This window comes from Meriones unguiculatus, chromosome 9 (assembly GCF_030254825.1).
Source record: "Meriones unguiculatus strain TT.TT164.6M chromosome 9, Bangor_MerUng_6.1, whole genome shotgun sequence".
Taxonomy (NCBI): domain Eukaryota; kingdom Metazoa; phylum Chordata; class Mammalia; order Rodentia; family Muridae; genus Meriones; species Meriones unguiculatus.
In genome coordinates, this window is record NC_083357.1 from 115,220,300 (window position 1) to 115,238,246 (window position 17,947).

Here is a 17,947-nt window from a genome sequence, read left to right on the forward strand (position 1 = left end):
CCTTTGACCTCTCCTGCTAGAGGAATGGACTATTTGCGTGTCCAAGTGGAATTTCTTTTTTCTTATCCAGCCTCCGTTGAGTGTCATTCATGGCCAAGTGCTCATGAATTAGTTCAGAAAAATGAGTACTAAGGGGACAGAAACAAAGACCTGAAAACACGCAGCAGCCTCAAGAACGGGAAGGTGCACAGACTGCAGCAGCTACAGAAAGCACTTGTGGAAACAAAGAATATTCCGCTTCCACAAAGGCCAGCGTCCAACTCGATGATGAGATTGCCCTCAATGGCGATTGTCATCTGACATGCACTATCAGCTCTTTCCATCTCCAACACTTACACGAGCATTGTACGCAATGCTCAAAAATAGGACAGCAAAGCATTTGGGGTGAGGGCATGACGGAGCTTGAAGACAATGGGCCCTCCCACTACCGCCCTATGTAAAACAACTGACGGTGTGCTGGAGACAGATCAAGCAACACCCAGATCTGATCTTCACTTCTATCTCCAGCTCATCATTTTAATACCTGGGAATTGCCAACAGATGTTACACCAAGCTGGCTAGACCACTTACCTGCAAGTGTGCACAGCTTTGTTAAGATTTCCAAAAGATGTTTACAAAGAACATCCTTTTCGGCTACTGTATTGCTTTGTAACAATAGGACACAGCACTGTAATTGCTTTAATTTACTTATCGTGTCAGTTAGCGAAAGCTCTGGCTACATGTTAGTCAAACCATCACCTTGTTCTAACAGAGAACTCTGAACTATTAAAATACCATCCCCCCTCCTCAGTCTCCAGGCCTTTTCCAATCCCACCCATATCCTTCTCCCGCCTCAGCATTCCTAGCTGAGTTTCGGAATTCCTGGTTTTTTAAGGCCAGTAGCCCCGTGTTTCTTGACTTCCCCAACAGCACTAGATACTGTTCAGTCCCCTCCTTTGAAAATGCCACCCATGTTTCAGGATGCCATTATTTTTCCTTTCCATCTCTGCCTCTTTCCATTCCTCCACTTGGTTCAAGCATCTCTCTCATGTGATACCAGCCTCACTGCTCCAAACTCCCTGGTCAGGGTGGTCTTCACCCCTCTCACTAGGTTAGTCATTCCAAAACTGGAACTGCCTCCGAGCCCTCCCCGACTCTCTCTCCCCTTTCTTGCCAGCGGGTAGATTTTGCCCCTTAATGTCACTCTGGGGTAACTGTGTGAAGTGTTTGGACTGTGGGGGAGGACAGAGTCTCAATGGCTTCTTGCTTCAAGTATTTAACATGGGCCAATGCACAAATTTCAATGTAAGCTTTACAGACTTACAATGTAAGTTCACACTGTCAAACATTTATTTATTTCAAGTAAAAGCTACACTTGTGATTCTGAGTTTTCAATACACTGGGGACCTTTTGTGAGTTTCCGGCAACAGAAGTTGGCCTTCTTGGTGGCAAGATGTCCTAAAGACTCAGCTGACCTTCCCAGCTCCGAGGCTCGTTATTACATCAAATCACTTAATCAGAACGCAAACTGTTCTTAGATTTCTGCAGAGGTAATTAAATAACAATTCGATGCCAATTAATCACAGTCAAATAAGAGACTGTCAGAGGAGAACTCTATACACACCAGAGACTATTTAATGGTCAAATACTTGGCAAGCTCTTAGTTAAACAATGATTCATTAAACCTCCTTTGCCACACAATGGCTGAGCTAAACTCAACGTGAAAGAATCGAAACTCCTTTGTTCCCCCATAAAAAGACATCAAACCTCTGTGCGTGATATTCTTTTCTTCCTCACTTAGCAGGCTGCTCAACTGCACGATTCACGATGTGTTCAGCTGCTCCTGTGCCCAGGGGCGTCTGCAAGTCCTCCTGGGCCGGGATCACTGGCGAGGAGTAACTTTTCTCCTCTTCCCGTCTGTATGGGTGCCCGGCTGACTACACCTACCCAGATCTCTGCTTGCACTGAGCAAAGCCCGGACTCAGAATCACTTCCTACCCCCTCCGCCCCCCTCCCCCCAAAGAAGCTGCAGCCATCTCCCTCAAAGGAAGTGATTACCCGCTCTACAAACCCACACAACTTGCCAACCCAGCAAAAAACCCATAGCACAATTTTGGCTCCCAGTGCCTCCCTTTTCAACCAGACTCCTTTAAATTAAGCGTCCCATTATAACACAGTTCCCTGTGAAAACCCACAGATCCTCTTCAAGTTCAGCTGATAATTCCTAAAGGCCTCTTAGCTCTGCGCAGGACTCTGCAAGCTCGTTTCTTACTGTGGAGAAAATGCCAAGCAGAGGGCCACTGCCTGGCATTGGCAGGGCCTGCCTGTGCCGTAAGCACTGTGTGGCCCCACAGATGCTACCGTTGGATTAAAACAGGACCTTACTCTTACTCTTACTCTTCACAGAATGCTTGACTCTGAACGAGAGAGCTCTCTCAGAGGTAGCTGAAGATGGGTTCCAGGCTGTAACACTGCAGCAGAATCCACCAGGTAGCAGATTTCTCTCTGCACTGTGTCCAGTTGCCGTAGAGAGCAGGAGTCTAACCCTAGCATACTTAATCACTGGGTGATCACTCGTTCTTAATCATGCAGTGGTAGAGTGCTTGCACATGCAGGAGGCTCTGGGTTCCACCCCTAAAATGGGGATAAATATATTCATTAAATTAAAATTTCAAAAATGAAATAAATAAAAATTGTACTTTTCCTTGAAGAAGAAAGTATATACTAAGAAATTTTGTGGAAATGAAAGAAATATTTTTGAAATACCTCAAAATTGCATTCATTAAAGTACATCGAAGCTAACTAGATACGACATTATTTAGATGAAAAAGTTAAGAGTCTCGTAGAAAGTTTACTTCAACTCCACTCACCCACTGAACATGGGAAATAAAACCCCCTTTTTCTGCCTCCTGAATGCAAAATATTGACATCACATGCAGAGTAGAGCAGTAACTGCAGGACATAGTAGGTCTGCAGTTTATCATACACACACATATAGAAATAGACAAACACACTGTGAGGCAGACACTGCGGCTTCTCCATACACAGGAAAAAGGGAAGCATTACAGAACCGACTACAGGAACCTGAAAACGTTCTGTGGTCTCTCAGCTGTGAGCCCTTCGCTTTGTTTCATGTTGCCTCAGCAGCGCCTGCTGTTCGTGGCCCTGAGTGTGTGTGCCTACTTCTCAGCTAAGCTGTGACATAAAATGATTTCAAGGAGGGAAAAAAGTCACACCGCATCTAACATAAATACCATGGCAAAACAAATTTTCCTGCAAATATAAGCAGTTTTACAGTCTATCAAAGTGGTGCCAAAAGTAGATTTATGCGTATTAAAGTGCTGACGGGAACGGAACGTTTCAGCAATAAATACAGTTCGTTGTAACCCAATCGTCAAATCAATAAAGTCATTAAAAATAGACCACATTCTTCAGGGAAATGGGGGCTGAAGGGGGAGGGAATCCTTGCTGGCAATCGAGGGTGTATCGTCGGACACAGCTGTCGATTAACCGACACGCCCTGCGTCCCCTCCACGGCCCTGCCAGGCAGCGTCCTTAGGTCCTTATCTCCCTCCTTGCGCTTTTAGCCATGTAAACTGCCACGCGGCACTTCCTGCTTCCCCACAGGCATCTTATAAATACAAATAAGAAAATGCGCCCTGGGTTTTTCTTCTCGCCTTCTCCTGCTCTGCCCCAGACAGACAGAATATTATCACTATTGTAGCGTCTCCCACGTCGGCCCTGGACTGTTGGGCCAGAATGCTCAGCGATTATAATATCCATTTATCTAAACTGCCAACGTGTAACAAAATTCAGGTGGGGTGCATGCCACCTAAATTAATTTACTACTTGAAAAAGACTTCTTATGCCAATCCTGTCAAAAGAAAGGCAGGAAAGGTGTTGAGAAAATGTGAATAAATCTAAATACAGTTTGCATTTGATCTAAATTTCAAGTGTAGCGCAATAAAAGAGAAGCACTGGAAGGGAAGGCGACATGAGGAGGCTAGCAAGGAAGCGCCCACACCCAGTACAGGGTCCTGGGATCAGAGTGCTGTTCGGGGGGCTGTAGCTCCATTGCCCCAGGGGTCCCAGCTGTCCCCATCACTGAGGACACCAAGACGTTTCACATCATCTACTGACCAAAGAAAGGATTCTGTACCTCAGAGCCAGGAGGAGGGCTACCATCAAAAGCCAGAAACCCCTAAGGGCTGGTGGCCGCGTGGAGACTAGAGCTTTGCAAGCTTCTGGGAATTAAATGCTGCAGTGACTACAGAAAACAGTAGGACAGGCACGCCAAAAAGGAAGTATGCCGTGGTTATGGGATCCGGCAATTCTGTTTCTGGGTAGATACCCGAAAGAAATAAAGTGGAGATATGGGGATGGGTAGAGTCATGGCCACAGCAGCATCAGGCCACCCGACTGTCTGACGAGATGAACGGATAGAACAAAGCGTACTGTACAGACACAACAGAATATTACTCAGCCTTGAAAAGGAAGGGAACTTGACCATTGCTATGACATGAATGATGCCAGAAGACATTAACCACAAAGAGGAAACCAGTTCAGATTCCATTTACAGGAGAAGTACCTAGACTGTCAAACTCAAAGGGACAAGAAGTGACAAGGTGAGTGCTAGGGGCTGGGCAAGGGGACAATCAGGAGTCAGGGTGTCACGGAGCAGAATCAGATCTGAAGATGCCTGTGGATGAAGGCTGCAGGCACCGCTCGAGTACTTCATATCACTCACTGCAGTTAAAGCTGGGAGACAGTAAATACTCTTTTGTCTTCTGTTGCAGTAATGAAAGAAGAATTCAAACCTTCTATCTCTGCTTCCCCTACAGCCCCATCCTGCTTGTCACACTCATCCAGCCTACACTAGACCATTAGTTTTGCCATGAGTACACTTGTTTCTTTGCTTTTGTTTTTAATTACCAAAGTTATCTTGACACAGCACAGAATCACTTAGGAAGAAGGGCCTCAGCTGACAGTGCCTCAATCAGGTGGACGCATGGCTGTGTCGGTGAGAGACTGTCCCTGCTGAAGACTGATGTGAGAGGACCAGCCCACTGTGGTGGCACCATCCCGGGCAGGCGGACATGCGCTGTGTAAGAAAGCTATGTGAACGTGATACAGCGAAGGGGGCAGTAAGCAGCAGCATTCATCCATGGCTTCCGCTTCAGTTCCTGCTTGAGGTCCAGGCCGGACGTCTTCCCGTGACAGATTGTGACCCATATGTGTAAGCTAAATAAACCATTTTCTTCCTCCCCAAGTTGCCTTTGACCACAGAGTTTATCTCAATAGAAAATGAACTATAATAGTTAGTACATTCAACGCAACACATACACTTAACCCCAACATACCAGTCACAGCGGCCCAGGCTACCATCCGTGAGGCATGAGACTGTGATAGCCCCAGCCAGCAGCCTGGCAAAGTAAAGCTCACTCTCTAAGAGGTACTGGAGACCACAGCCAAGACCAAAGGCCAAGCACAGCACTTAAGCCTCTGCTTGCCCACTGAGGGCAGAGGGACCAGAGGGACACCAGTGGCACCGAACCCACAGAGGAAAAGGGAGAGATGGAGGAGAGGGTGCTCTCTACCTTACTCTGCAAAGCAATAGCAATTTTCCTGTCTCAAAAATACATTACACAATCCACATTCCAGGGCCTGCTCCATGCCCACTTTTCAGTGCCTTGTAAACACTTCCAAGTTAAGATGCAAAATATCAACATAAACAGAATCCCACCCCAAGGGTGACGTGGCTAAGTCAACGCAGCCATAGCATCATTAAAGCCTCCTATTTTCCAACACAATCTCAAGTCAGGGAGGCCCATCAGAACCCAGTAATTAGTGGGTCTCTGTAACCAAAAGTGCGATTAACAGCCTTTAGGAGGCGCCAACAGTCCTGTCCCTCTGTGACTTGCGTGACCTAAAAACAGAAAGCCAAACAGCCACTGGGACATAGCAGGATTTTATGAAGAGGAAGGAGCATGTAATGGAGAAAGAGGCTGAACTCTGCACATCTGTCTAGGGAGTGGGCTTCCCGTGATGAAAAGGAAAGGCAGCTATAAAAGGGGCCACAGGGCAGGGGCGGGGGACAGCTCTAAAATGTAGAGCATATTATGGTAGAAAATGGTACCTAAGAACATGCACCAAGAACAGTGTGATGCCAAGGCGTGGATTAAATGAGGACAAGGTCCTTGATGCTGGCTGAGCAGGAAGGGATGCCCCAGGTAAGCGTGGGGCCCAGGGAGCAATATGGGGAGGAAAGAAGAGACAGAACTGAACGCAGAGGAATGTCAAGTATTCTTCGAGGGCAGGGCCTCTCTCAGTGTATCAGCAACCAGTCTATTGTGTCTGAGCTTGAGGCCAAAACCAGGTTCCAGTCCTCAGGAGGCTCCTGTCAGCACAGTACAGTGGATAAAGTACCTGGGTAAATGTTTTCTCCTCAAGGCAGAGCTGTCTGCACATCTCAATGGTCAGGAGGTTCAGGTGTAGGCCACTTACTTATCCTGCTGTGAGGACAGCATGGGGTAGGCCAGGTTGCCTATACCAAAAGTTAAAGGTCACAGGGAGAGCAGCAGGGGATGCTGCTCAGCTGGTGGCGTCCTGCCTGGCATGCACAGGCCCCTGGGACGGAGCCCCAGCCCTACACAGCATATGTACCCATAAGCCCAGCACCTGTAGGGGCAGAAGGATCAGGAATTATCCTCCGCTTCATTGCAAGCCTGAAGCTTAGGCTACAGGAGGCCCTGTCTCTAGGGGGAAAAAAATGATAATGAATATTATAAATAAAAAAAAAATGTAACTTTCAGATTTAAGTGTCTTTCGGGATCTAATTAAAACCTAGCAATTCTCATATAAAAATTAAGACACCATTCATATTCTAATGAATGTTCTAACCAAAGTACAGTCTGGGAATGCAGTTTAGAGGTAGACTCTTGCCAGCATGCATGCTGTCCCGATTCCCTCCTTGGCACTCACATAATAATAATAATAATAATAATAATAATAATAATAATAATAATAAATTAAAGAAAAACCCCTATCGACGTTAGAAAAAGAAAATATTTTAACAATTACATGCAGTCTGGCTTTACACCTTATGTAATAAATTTCAATTATTGTTCATAAACACTAACCATAAATGATTAAAGGAAAATATGCTATAACAAGAAGCCCAAAAATGATTATAGACACACAATACAGAACTCTTGTTTTTAAATGTCAGCTAGTCTTCGGGCCTGAGATGATTTCAGATGTTCAGGCGGGGAAGCAACATCAAGCTCTGTTAAATTTCAGTCTGTATTCCAACAGAACACAACCAGAACTTGGTAACAGACCTGTTTAAAATGGCTGCCATGTGTGATTTCAGTTATAACGTGGCATAAAATCTTATATGTGAAAAACAATTTTCATTACTATTTACAGGATGTCTGAAATTTTAAAGGGAATATCAGATAACCTCGGTTTGTGCTACCAGCAGCCTTCATAAAGGGTATTCTCGGCACTGGTGGAGAAAGAAATCCAGGGAAAGTTCGTTTGTCAGGTCACTGCCTAGCAAGGAGGATCGTCGGGGTGAGCCTGTCTTCTGACGATGCTACACATGTCTGGCCAAGCATGCAAAGCTGAAGAAGACAGTATCTCACAGCCCCACAGGCTGCAGCGAATAGCCTGGGGCAGTTACTCTCTGCACTTTCACCCAAGGGCACGCTGTTCTCACAATGGGCAGAAGAAAGAAAACTGTTAAGTCAAACACCCAAGAAACCAGAAGCTTCCGGGAGAACTCAGGAACCTGTGGGCCGGGTGTCTACCTCGGAGTCTTTAACAGTGATGTGCTGACTGCCCAGAGGCCTTGTGTTTACATGGGACTCTATCCTGGAGAATCTCCTCCTCAGAACTGGGTTATTGCAACGCTGGCTGAGCCTGCCAGGCTCAAGGGATATTTCTCTCTGGAGGGTCTTATTCCGTGACAGAGACTAGTCTGCACCATTAACCGACCCCAGTAAGAAGTCTTACTGTTTCCCATATTGATGTACGACATATTACATACTCTTAAAATAATGGAGAAAATAAAATCCTTATTTGCAGTGAGCAGCTTAAGGTCCTGCACAGCAGAATCAATATTTGAGAAGCTAAAGAAGTAGTTAATTCCTATATTTTAAAGGAAGAAATAGGAACATATATAAGAACATATAGAAAATCAGGTAGAACTGTAGGATGGTGCCTGCTTTTATCTAGTTCCTGAGAATCTAACACAGAAAAACCACAAGTTATAGTCCAGCCCAGGCTACACAGCGTTCCAGGCATTAGGGATGCCGTCAGGAGACTCTGTCTCAAAGTAATAATAACATATATCTGTAGAGAGAAGTAATCTACAGATGCCGGAGAGGCTTCAGGCCTCACTGCAAGGCTCTTTACACAGTGACCTCGCTCCACAGAGGGGAAAATCTGCAAGAAGAGCAGCTCCTTATGGAAAAGTCCTGCCAGGTCCTTCAGTTCCCATCCAGAACATCCCACAAAAGACGACGAGGGACAGTTAGAGCTTTCATTCTGTTCTCTTAGCATGAATCGTTTTAGGGACTGTCCCAACGCGACTTGCTGCAAAGAGTTCACAAGACACAGGTCTTTGATCTTTGTGGCTTTACCATGTATGTTTTTAAAATTTCTGGAATGCACCCAGGGAGGCAAACTGCTTGACAAAGACACTATAAATATCCGAATAAATAAATACATACAAACATCTGGAACCCTGATTAAGCACCAAAGTTTTATTATTTGTGAAGGAAGGAGGAGTAGGCCAGAAAGCACCAGGCAGCATTTTTATTTTTAAGGGGAAACGTCCCATGTTCTCCTTGTGATAAAGCCTTTGAGATAGAAAAGGCCTCCAGGGATGGAACCCCATAGAAAGTGGGGTACCAGGGCGCTACAGCTGCTTTCCATAGTCGGATACTCTGAGACGGCCCTCCGATTCCCTTTAAACAACTAAAGGTAGAAGAATATTTACGAAGCATCGGCCATTATTTGTAATAAAAGTAAATGCAGATAATATGTTTCTTTGTGTCCGTTTCAAATTAAGTGTGCATGTGGGCAGATGTTACTCCCCTGGCTGAGGAGTCATCGGTGGGTCTAGGAGGCTGGCTTATGCCTCTCTGCGAGGCATGCACAGCAGGAAGAGGGGAATGGTAGTTTGCCATCTTAGTCAGTTCACAGGCAATGTGGCAGAATGTGAACAGTTGTCACATAGTGGCAAATCGTGATGTGTTAAGATGCCTTCCTGTTCCGGATAAATAAAAATAAAAGTGTGAATCAGGAGCTTCTAGTCCATTACGGAATTCCCCAATAAAATGGAGACTGGACGAGTACAGAAAGGTCAGGTCCACAGGCATCTTACCACACAGAAGGACATTCTACTTCTCCAGGGATAGGACAACAGAATGGCACCTCAACTGCCTGACCCTCCCCAGGCCTGGGTGTGCTATCCTCTATCCATGCTTGCTGATCACTCAACACTAGTTCAGCCACATCCTTCCCCCGCTCCAAGCTCATCCTCTGGCTTTCCACAGACCCATCCATGTCAAACGCCTGTGCTTCTCAAATCTGCCTTAGCCCCTTGCATAGCCTTCTGGACTCCTGGCCCTAGACACATACAGTTCTTTGATCCTTATGCCATACTGTCTTATGGCTGCTTTCCCCAGTAGGCAGCAAGGTACATGATATCCAGGGGCTTCCTGGCCTAGCCAGAGACATGGTGCCAGACTCTAAAAGCATCTCTTCACAGATGGATGCAAGAGTGTGTGAACACACACAGAAAACAGCATTTCCAGTGATTTAGAGAAGAGAGAATGTCGACCAGAGAACCCAGAAGAAGGATGAAAAGAGGTCACCAAATCAGGATGTCAGTAAAGGTGGCAAGACAAACAAATCGCTGATGGTCAAGTTCAAAACAAGAGGAATGTTCCAGCCTGTTCCTGTGGCAGCTGCAACCCAGAAACTTGGCCTGGATACAAAAGCACGAGGGTAAGCTTGTGGGCGGTGCTGAACATAAATACCCCGAGCCCCAGGAGCCCCCTGCCTTGGCACCTCCACAGCCCGTGCCCAATGGGGCCGCGAGTGCTCAAAAAGACACGCACATTTACATGGTTCTGGCTTGCCTCTACCTCAAGGAAGGCAGGATAAAATGCGACAAATGAAAGAATTCGTCTTGCTCTTCCTTCTGCGTTCCTTCTTTGCTGCTTCAAGATATTTAACCATCCAGTGTCACAGTCAATTGCTCTGCCTCGCTCACCCCACACCCCGAGTACAACGCCCAAATCAGTAGGTGCTCTACAAGGAGAAGAAGAACTTAGAGCTGAGCAGCGGGTGGCTACTCCCATGTACTCCGGCAAGTGCCCCCGCAACTGCCGAGACTCTCCCAGTACAGAGCCGGCAGCTGCACAGACGGAAACTCCTCAATTCCGTGCTGACCTCCCAACCTCTTGCTCTCCAGTCCACACTGCAGTGGGGTCCTTGACTGTTTCCATGCCCAAGTCCCCACTCTCAGGACAGCTGCACTGCCTCAGGCCTGACTTCGCTTCTGCGATTTCAACAGTCTCCCCTCATCGCCTTGTCAGCCACAGAACACACGTCTCCGCGCCACACTCCGAAGGCACACTCAGGACTCTGACGCAGCTCTGTGATCAGGAAAGGACTCCCCACGTTAAAATCTAAGGATGGCCTTCAGCCCCAGCAGCTAGCGAGTCAACAGAGAGCCCAACAGCAGGCTGCAGACCAGCAGGGAATTTGCAAACACATGAACTGTCAAGTAATCGGGTTTTCTCTTGCGGGCTAGAGACGGCCTAGGAAAGAGCTTGCAGTATCAGTATAAGTATGATGACCAGAGTTGAACGCCCCTCCCCGGCGATGCACGCACGCACGCACACACGCACGCACACACGCACGCACGCACACACGCGCGCGCACACACACACACACAACTCCTGTAAACAGGCTAGGTATGGCAGCATGCCTGGAGAGGCAGAAATAGCGTCCTTGGGTTTTTCTGGCTGGATTGATGAGATCCAGGTGCAGGAGGCACTGTCTCAAAATATAAGGTGGAGAGCAGCTGAGGAGTCAGTGTCGACCTATGGCTTCCAGATGCCCACGTGTACACATGCACGCACACTCTCCCGACTACCCGGCAGCCACACAGTTTCCTCTTTCACAAAACAAAACAAACAAACAACAACAACAAAACAACTTCTAAACTATTTCATTGATTCAGGTTACCAAAGACTTCTAGGGAATCAGTGGTTTTGGGGGCACTGCCTCCCCACAGAATCTGTGAGCTAAGGAAGGAATACAAATTCCTATATGAGGAAAAAAAAAAAAAGGCTTGACTGCGAAGTTGTTTGGTTGAAAAAAAAAATTTTAAATCAGAAATTCTCCATTTGCAGAATGTGGGACCGTGGCTGCCGTTCTGGTAAAACCCCGCCAAGAAGTCTGCGAGAATATTCTCAGCCTCATATTTGTAGATTTCCATGGCTAATTTTTTTCATACTCGTTCTTACCCCCTTTCCTCTGAATCCATATTCCGCCCGACATTTCCCATCACTCACAGGTTATGTCTGCTATTGTAACCCACAGGAACAAATATTCATCCCCTAAGAGTCATACTGCACAAGCTTTTCATGCATATTAGGGGAAAATCAGGCTTCTGCAGGACATCAAAGTCCTTTCAGACCATGACCTTAGCTGTGTTCTCTCCTGGCATTCAGAACTGGGCTGCATTAAATAATACCGGTGTAGACTCAGAATGAAATAAAATCATGACAGGATCCAATCTCTCGGGCCGCCATAGATTCCACGCCCTCAGATGAAAGGCCTGTGGCTCGCCCCTCAAAGGGTCCCTTAAAGCTGAATGGACCTACTCGTCATAATTGGAAACTTAATATTTTCATCAGAAAGGAGTAAGAGAGTTTTGATTCACCAAGACATGACAACCAAGAGGCAAAGGTGACATGCCAGCCAGTTGAGGCTGTATGGGTTAATGTACCCAATGCTTTGAGGCCAGGCTGGCAGTGCAGCTCAGTTAGCAGAACGTTTGCCTAGGATGCATGAAACGTTTGAGCCCAGCACCACATAATCAGTTGAGCTGCACTTGGTTGTCAGGCCAGCACAAGGGAAGTGAGAGCAAGGATCAGAAGTTCAAAGCCATCCTTGGCTACAAAGCTTGAGGCCCACAAACAAAGAAAAATTAGCAAGTCAAACAAAAAGATGTTAAGAGATGGAATCAAGGCTGCAGTGGGAAGAGCAGTTCGGCCCAGTTTCCCTGATCAGATTGGAACACAGTTCTGTTCTTCTTGGACTTTTCGGGGCAATGCACTCTCCTGCTAAGCCTCAGCATTCCATGATCTTTCCTTCGTATGCACGGGCACTTCTACTTGCTTTCTACAGTGGTAAAAATACTCTGACCAAAAGCAACTTGAGGAGGAAAGGGTTTATTTGTTCACCTTAAACTTCCGGGCTACAATCACCATGGACAGATGATAGCCGGAAACTCAGGCAGGATCCATGAAGGACAGCTGCTTACTGGCTTGCTGATGTCTCCCTTGTTCCCTGCCGGCTTGTTCATATAGCCTGGATCCACTGCCTAGGGATGGTGCCCCCCACAGTGGGCTGGCCCGGCCCACATCTATCATCTGTCATGGCAACTCCTCACAGACATGACCATAGGCCAATCTGACTGAGGCGATTCTTCAATGGAGGCTCCGCCTTCCCAGGCAGCTTTAGATTGTGTCACGTTCACAACAAAGACTAATCAGAACTGTAACCTTGCTGTTGTCTGGGTCCAGCGTGTGTCCTCCAACTTATCAAGGAAAGCAAAAAGGTTCAAAGGATCAAATAATTGAAGTGTTCCGAGAAAGGCACAAATTCGGATGAATGGCACTCTTCATGCAATCTCCCCCGTACAACACTGTGGGTTACACCAGGTAGACGAGTGACGTCTATGACAGCCCCTGCATTAATGTATTTTAGTCAGTGTGTGAAAACACCCTTATGAGCAAGGTTGAAGGGGAGAAGCTGAAATACTGCAGAGGTCTGCTACCTCAGACTAACCAATCAGAAACTGGCTGGTCACCAGCTTGCTTAGAACTTAGGAACCTGTAACTTTAAAAAACAAAACTGTTTCATAACTTTCTTTTTCTGACGCTGTAGTAATACACCCAAGCAAAGGCGACTTACTTGCTGAAGAATTCCTTTGCTGTGCTCACAGTTCAAGGGTTTAATCCATCAGTGTGAGGAAGCCAAAGGGCAGAAGCTCAAAGCACTGCATCACACCACATCCACCATCAGGAACCTTCACAGTTCAGGATCCCAGACAGGGAAGACGGACCCACAGGGGGTGGACCTTTCCATCTCAATGGTATAATCAAGAAGTAATCAGGCATGCCCAGAGGACTGTCTCCCCGGAAAATCCTGATCCCGTGGGGCTGACAGTGAGTGCAAACCAATGTGGCAGTTGGAATGAGAAAGGTCCCGTAGGCTCACGGCTTTGGACATCTGGTCCCTAGAGGTGCTGCTGTTGGGGAAGGTCACCGGCCCTTTAGGAGGGACACCCTTATGGAAGAAGTGCGTCACTGAGGCAAGCTTTAGAGTTGTCGCCGGGCCCCACTGCCTGCCCTTTCCTGTGTGCTGATGAAACGGAATCCTTCTGCTTCCTGCTCCTGCCATGGGGCCATGACAGGCATGGTATTTTATCACAGCAACAGCGAGCAACACACCACCAAAACATAAAAGAAACTGAAAATGGGTTTTACAAAAGCACAAAAAAAATGGTAATATAATTAAGTCATATACCTAACTGTCTAAATAAGAAACCCAAAATAGCTAAAATTAGGCTTACATCCCTCCATTTTATACTGCTTATGAAAACCTGCAGGCGCAAAAAGAGATCAAATTATCTCACTCTCAACGCTGGGCTTCGTGAGGACTAAGGCTTCTCAGACTCTGATCTCCTGTAGCTGTCCACCACAGAGACCTCAGGAGCATGGAACAGTGAGAAGAGGGGGCTCTGGGCCTCACCTGTCACCTTCACCTGTGGCTCCAGTAGTCTATGGCCAGAAAACCTTGCATGGGAAACTCCAGAAGCAGATCATTCAAAATTTAAAATTCCTTCAACTGTAGCATAGTATCACTAGTCTATTCCATTATTAGCTATTGTTGCTCATCTCTCTCTCTGCGCATGATTCATGAATTAAACTTTACTGCTCTAGAGAAACAAACAATTGTACTAAACTTATCTTTAGAGGAATACTAATGGATGCTTTGGAATAAATAGTAAAAATACTTTAATAAAATTCGAGAATTCTTTTTCTTTCCTTCCCTCTGTTCTCTACACGTATGCACACACACACACACACACACACACACACACACACACACACACAAAGGTTGGACAATATATTGGGGAATGACCCTCAGAAAGTGGAGAGGCATAAGACATGAGTTGTCACCTGTCATTCACAAACAATAGCCCTTTCTCCAGAACGTAGTTTTCTTTCTCCCATTGTTTTGAGAATAATTCATTTTCCAATGTAAATCCTTTTGAAAATTGATATACATTAGCAAGCAAAGAGCTGACTAAACAGAATAAGGAAAACTAGAGGTTGAAACATTTTTTACTCACTTTCACCCTTGACTCCAGCTGGACTTTTCAGCAAACACATCATGTTCTGACATATGCCCTGCTAGATTCCCAATTGGCCGGCTGCGTGGGCCGTACAGTCTTTATGAAATGTTAATGTATCTCTGATTGCCACGATGCCCACCATCAAGTGAGAAGAAATATTGCAGTAAGCACAGTTCAGTCTTTACCCAAAAGGTGAAATGTTACTACAGTGAACACAGGAGGCTGGTGAGGATGTCGGACAGGAAAACACTCACCAGTCAAGTGTGGGGTGGTTCAGATCCCAGCACTCTCGTGAGAGCGAGGCACAACGCTGAGAATCAGGAACTCCTGCCCCACCGGGTGTGAGTTAGGGAGGCAGAGACGCCTGGACTCAAGGCTTGCTGGCCACACAAGGAGGCCGACGTTACCAAGCTGTCAACTCCAGCTTCAGTGAAAGCCTGTCTCAAGAACTAAGATGGAGAGTAACTGGCCCCAGACCACCACAGGTATTGCCTCCCACACACAGATAGGCACACACGACACACGCCCCAGATAAATAGATACATGTCTGTGAAGAACAAAGAACACGCTCTCCAGATACCGTGTGTCAACTCCCAGCACAGACACACCGAGAGGGTAGTAAATGCTGAGGTGAAATTCTCCCTCTCATCAACACCTCTAGGGAATCCTGTAACTTACATTTTTACTTCAAGCTTTGCAGAAACAGACAGGGGCAGTCAGGAGGGCTGAACAAGAGAACAAAGGGCCCCGCAGACCCACAGGGAAGACAGCAACCAGAGTGAGAGTGTTAGATTTGGTTTGTTGACACTTTGTTAAGACTGTAGGTGAAGGGAGATAATGAAAGTGACAAAATTTGGATAAGTTTAAGTTGCCAAAATAAATGAATGGTGCTGCTATTAAGTGACAGGACACAGGGAAGGAGGCCAAATCTGTGCCACTCTTGGCTGATCCAGTCTGATAAGACACTAGAGTTTTAATTGCCAACAGACACAACCTGTCATATGACCAATCTCTGAGACATCAAAGGGGTAGGAAAGGAAATGCTGAAAAACTCTCTGGTATCTTTTCACAAACTGCCTGCTTGGGGGCTTCTCAGCCTTTTTTTTTTTTAAGTTAGGAAAGTGTTATCCAATTATCTCTAAACAAATTTTGTAGTGTGACAGGGTCACTGATGTCGGCTCACAGCAGGGCACGGAGGAGACTCCCCTCATCTAGGGACTGGCTGAGGGCTCCCGACCTGCAGACACAGCTCCCACCAGCAAGGCAGAGAGCAACAAGCACTCTTCTTGAGGTATCCCGCCCAAAGCTAAGTATCTCTGCATCTCGCAAGGCTACTATAATCAGCCAGTAATTTATGGCATTTAAATTGTTGGTTTATTAATACTAATGGGGCAGTCATGTAGTAGAAAGTTATTTTTGCCCAGTTTGATTTATTACACCCTTCAATGTTCTAAAAGGATAACCCATGGCTTTGCAGAACCAACCAGAAATCTCATTTTCTTCTCAGGCCGCTGTAGCTGTATTCTGCGCAAGAGGAAGTTCTGAAGTATCAGAATGTCCACCTGACAGACAGGGAGAAGGATTGCCCAGAATTAACTGAAGTGAACAAACCACAGACTGTCTCTGAAAACATCCCATGAATAAAATTTGAAGGCTCAACAATCTAAAACTGCCTCGGGACAACTTTAAATTTCACTTGTGAAATTTGTCATTTTTCATGCTTTTTGCAAAAGGTGAATGCAGGGAAGTTCTACATTTTGACCTGAAATAGCATTAAAAGAAAAAATAAGTTTCTCCCACTTTGATGAAGTACAAGCATCCTCTTACCTGGAATAACTCCAAAGTGCCATTTAAATAAAACTTAATTTATAAAATTTCAAACTGTCTTTCCTTAACTGCCAATAGACTTCCATACTGAACTTCAATCATATCATTTTCAAACAAGAAGTAAACCATCGCTTGGCACTTACAAGCAAAATTGAGCTCTCATTATAAAGCCGAATTAGGTTTAAAATGAAGTCTGGAATAAAGCTAAGCCCTACTGAAAACAAAAACAATAACAAAACAAGCAAAGAAACAAAAGCACAGAATATTGGTTTTGGGGGAGGCTTGTTAGTCTTAGGTGATTTATCTGCTTTTCCACAAGCCAGGAAACATGCTCAACGCATACTTCTTACTTATCGGAATGGGAAGAATGAGAAATGTCTCCGGCAGACCCGGGGGTTTGAACACTTGGTCCCCAGTTGATGGGGGTGTTTGGGGAAGCTTAGGAGGTGTGCCACTGGGGGTGGGCAAGCCACTTCCAGTTCACTCTCTCTGTTTCGGTCTCACATTTGTGGACTTGCGCCCTCAGCTTCCTGCCCCAGCGGCCAGTGCCTGCTCGGCTGCTGGTTGCCATGCTTCACCCTGCTCCCCATCTCCCTGACAAACTCTTCTACCGCTGCACCCATACGCCAGAAGAAACCCACTCTTCCCTAAGCTGCTCGTGTCTTTTGGTGTTTTATCACAAAACAGTATCAGAAAAAATAAGCTGCTTAGCATATTTATTTAGAATTTGTAAAGTAGGGGGAAAAGCCCTAAAATTTCATCTTGTCATTAAAACAGTCAAAAAAGAAAAATTAAATGGATATGTCTAACCGATATGTCTAACCTCTCTCTCACACACCACACGATCACTTCTATCAGACTCACGCCATATATAATGTGGGAAGCAGTGTGGCAAGGCCACACAGCCTGGCCACACCGCATGGGTGAGGCTGTGACAGGCGGGCAGGCTCCAAAGTTACGTTCTTTATCACAGGCTACCTTGGTTCAAAACCACCACAAGGAAATAAAGGAATGGCTCATTGTCGCTCCTGCCACGTAAACACTACTTATCAGTTCATTTCTAAACTTTGTCTTATAGCCCTTTAATTGAAGGTAATGATACAGAACGCAGTGCATCATGAGAAACCAAATCTCACACACGCATAGAAACATGAATGCGGCTAGCTGCTTCAACCCAGAAGAGCCAGTCCACAGACAGAGTTCTCTCCAATTTTGACATCAAATCAAAAGCCACCATGAGAATTAAGGGATGAAAAGACAATGTCCAGTGTCTATCCAAAACTAAGATGTCACCCCATTCTTCAACACAAAGCTCACACTCTGACCTTATCTTAACACTTAGTAATTTTAATAAAGAAAAAACCCTAGAAAGATACACTCCTGAAAGTCCATTAAAGAGCTTTCACCTCCGACGGCCTCTGGAGTATGGAAGAAGAGCGGCAGGACATGTGGCATCCAGGGGAACTTTTCATG

General features: G+C 45.9%; 1 protein-coding gene across 2 annotated transcripts in view; it reads right to left on the bottom strand.

Moving 5' to 3' along the window:
- Positions 1 to 17,947, bottom strand: part of Abcc4 (ATP binding cassette subfamily C member 4) — a 212,594-nt gene that overhangs the window by 84,987 nt on the left and 109,660 nt on the right. The gene's annotated exons all lie outside the window — the stretch shown is intronic.